Below are 4,045 nucleotides of genomic sequence, written 5' to 3' on the forward strand. Positions count from 1 at the left end.
TGAGACCAGTGGAGCCAAGCCAATCCAACAGCGTCCCTACCGTCTTAATGCCTTCAAGCAGGAGAGTGTGCGAGCCGAGGTACAGCATCTTCAAGAGCTAGGCCTCGTCGAACCCAACATCAGTCCATGGGCATCCCCTGTTGTTCTAGTTCCAAAGCCGAATGGGTCAATGCGGCTGTGTGTGGATTATCGCAAGGTGAATGCTGTCACTGAACCCGATGGTTATCCCTTGCCACGCATCGACGACGTGATCGACGATCTTGGCCAGGCCAGGTACGTGACCAAGTTGGATCTCCTCCAGGGCTACTATCAGATAAGACTGACTGAACGCTCCAGGGCCATCTCTGCTTTTGTCACTCCTGAGGGGTTGTACCAATTCACAGTCCTTCCGTTTGGTATGCGGAACGCCTCTGCAACCTTTCAACGCCTCATGAATTTCATCACTTCTGGTCTGGAAGGTGTCCGCTGTTACCTAGACGACCTCATCGTCTTCAGCAGTTCCTGGGACGATCACATGAGTCGTCTACAAGCCCTCTTCTCCGTACTGGCTGCAAGCAAGCTGACGGTGAACCTCGTCAAAACTGAGTTCGGCCATGCCCACGTCACTTTCTTGGGGCATGTGGTCGGACAAGGGGAAGTCCAGCCTATAGCAGCCAAAATTGAGGCAATTCAACAGTATCCAGTGCCAGGCGATAAGAAGAGTGTGATGAGGTTGCTGGGTATGGCGGGGTACTACCGCCGTTTTTGTCCAAACTTCTCCTCCGTTGCCTCTCCCATGACTGACCTGCTGAGTGGCAAGAAAACCTTCAAGTGGACTACGGCTTGCCAGGAATCTTTTGATAATCTTAAATCCCTGCTGGCAAATGCTCCTGTACTACTTGCACCTGACCTCCAGAAACAGTTCACTCTCCATGTCGACGCCAGTGAAATTGGCGCCGGTGCTGTGCTTCTGCAAGAGGGTGAGAGTGATCAAGTGCTTCATCCGCTGTGCTATTTTTCTAGAAAATTTAACAAATATCAAAGAAACTATGCCACCATTGAAAAGGAGGCTTTATCACTGATCATGGCACTAGAAAACTTCAAAGTATATATTGGCAGCACTGCTTATCCCGTTCAAGTGTTCACTGATCATAACCCACTTACTTTTGTTGACAAGATGAAACATACCAACCAAAGACTTTTGAGGTGGGCTCTATCACTTCAGCCCTATAACTTGAACATTTCCCATATCCGCTAGTTAACAGAACGTGTTGGCTGATGCACTTTCTCGAGTCTGATTATTTAGAAACTATGTCTATATGCAAATTATTTTTTTGTTTTATTTTCATTGAGTACCTTGTGTTTATATTATGAATTATTTTGCTTCATATTGATTTAAACCAATTGTGTTAGTTATTACTTTCACTGTGTAGCTGTATATCCATTTTCGCTTCAAGTTAGTTGTAAGCTCACTTTTTGGGGGGAGGTGTCACGTGCCTGTGGCGCTCGGGAACTCGCATAGCGTGAGGCATATGTTCACGCCTCCATTTCACACAAGCTATTAATAATTTGTTAATTGTACTTATTATATTATTATTGTTCTTAGTTACTTAGGTTAATTGTATATTTATGTATGTTATTAAAATGCATCATTGTGTTACTCTGTTAAGTCAAATCAAGAGTAGTATTAATTAATTATATAAATTATCTAGCAAATGTCCTGGATCACGTGATATGAGACCTGCTCCTCCACGGCGTGCCCCACGCTTCCCCAGTAGCGAAAACCGTGGCATATGGTAGACGTGTCCATTCGTTCTCTAGCCTTGACCCTTGTCTAGTGCCTTGTCCAGTCTTCTGCAATGCCCTAGGGGTATCAGGTATTAGTGACACGTTTAGTTAGGCCTAGGAAGGGATCCTGGTGGTAAGGAATCTCCTGTTTGGTAGGAAATAACTATTTTGTAGGGATTGTTGTATATATATATTTTGTATGTCTGTGTAATATAGTTATGTTAAGTAGTATTCGTTTGGTCTAACTCCTTACGGTATATTTTCACCCTTCCAGCATCACTCTTATTTTAATATACAATTACTTATTCCCTTAAATTCTTGTTTGCTATAGTCAGTACTCCCTTTAGAACATAAATTGAATTAAATAATTATCTTCCCTTTTGTGACTTACTTATTTCAACTTGTTCATACTTATTCAAGTACATTTAGTTGAGTAGGTTTTTGTGGGGATAATTATTGCCGTGTTCCCTATTTGTTCCTTTATTTGATAATAACTTGGGGTAGGTTTCACTCCCCAGATATAAAGGATATTGGGATCGCGACAGGCACTCAGCTGCTCCTGACATACAGCTGTTCAGAAGATTCCAAGCCAAATGGGAACAAATTGACAAGCAGAAGTTTGAAGACTCCTCCACCGACGATCTGGCAGAAGAATCGGTCAGAGCTGTTAGGGACGATCTAACCAACTTCATTGAGAAGGCTCTATTGGAGACACAGCTTCGAGATGATTATCGAGAGCTGCTAGAGCTGGCCTCCATCTTTCTTGGCACATCACCTTCTCGGGGAGTACGATTTTCTGCTCCTGGTGCAATGCACCAAGCACGATGGATGTCAAAGACCATTCATTCCTTCAAAGTGTGGTTATTCCGTTCTCAGTTTAAGCTTACTCCAAAGGAGAACAGAGGACTAAGATATTTTTGCATTTTCTTTGCCCGAATATATGTGAAGGCTTGGACAACTGCTCCACTTGCTGCAAAGGCACCAAAAGGAGATCTGATGTTGCTTAAAGCTCTACAAGACTACAGTACCATCAGCGATGCCATATCAAAGGCAACTTTCCACAAAATGATGAGACACCTCTGGTACTTGTCAGAAGAGTTGGTTGCATTGGCCTTCTTTGATGACGATGTTCTCCCAGCAGTGAAGGACCGCATGTTGGAAGCTATGGACATCGTTATTGGAGAAGAAAAGCATGTCAAACGAGTTACAATCAATTCAGACACACTCCAAGTGAAGAACCTATATGATTTCACGACAAAGAACACAAAGTCATTTTCAAAAAGCTCAACTTGAATACAGATTTCCTGGCCCTCCCAGTAGAACAGTGGAAAGATGATCCTGGCTTCCAAAATGCAAAAGCCAGTGTACAAGCTTTGTCTGTGATCAATGATCATGCAGAAAGAGGAGTAGCCTTAGTCCAAGATTTCTCAGGCCGCATCACCAAGGACAAACAGGAACTGCAGTATCTACTGCAGGCAGTTGCTGACCACAGGAAATCATTCCCTAATGCCCTCAAGCAGACCTTACTGGGCGACAAAGAGTGAGACTGGTCCTCATGCGACCCTTGCATTAAGCAGCTAATACCCACTTAGACTAAGTGGGGGGGGTGGGGGGCCCAGGCTTGGAAATGGCTAGGAAATGATGTGTTATGAACATTAAGCATAGGCATAATATTGTTAAATTTCACTTGACTTGAGCAACCTCTAATTATTAGGATATTTAAAAAATATTTTACAGGCAACGTTTCTACCCCAAATGAAAACTTATGCCAGGGTCTGTGACAAAAACATGGCAAATTTTGTTTTTTGCCCCAAAATAAGGACCACCCAAAAAATATATATATATATACATATATATATATATATATATATATACAATCAACACCTCAACCCGCCAGGATTCGAACCCATAGCCCACGAGCCCATGACTGTGACCGGGGAACGCTAACTGCTGGACCACCAGGATACAAAAGCAGTCCTAGACTCTGTTATATTTCACACAAAGCCTGTTCAACGAGCTTATGGCGCCGTGAACCTCTAATGGGGACTACCCGTATCACGTAGGTGGTCAAAGTAACGTTTTACCAAATCCTGGCGGGTTGAGGTGTTGATTGTATGTAGAAGTCCACGTGCTTTATTGGGCTACTGAAATATATATATATATATATATATATATATATATATATATATATATATATATATATATATATATATATATATATATATATATATATATATATATATATATATATATATATATATATATATTAAAATGCACT

The sequence above is a fragment of the Homarus americanus genome, unplaced genomic scaffold (genome assembly GCF_018991925.1).
Source record: "Homarus americanus isolate GMGI-L3 unplaced genomic scaffold, GMGI_Hamer_2.0 scaffold58074, whole genome shotgun sequence".
NCBI lineage: Eukaryota > Metazoa > Arthropoda > Malacostraca > Decapoda > Nephropidae > Homarus > Homarus americanus.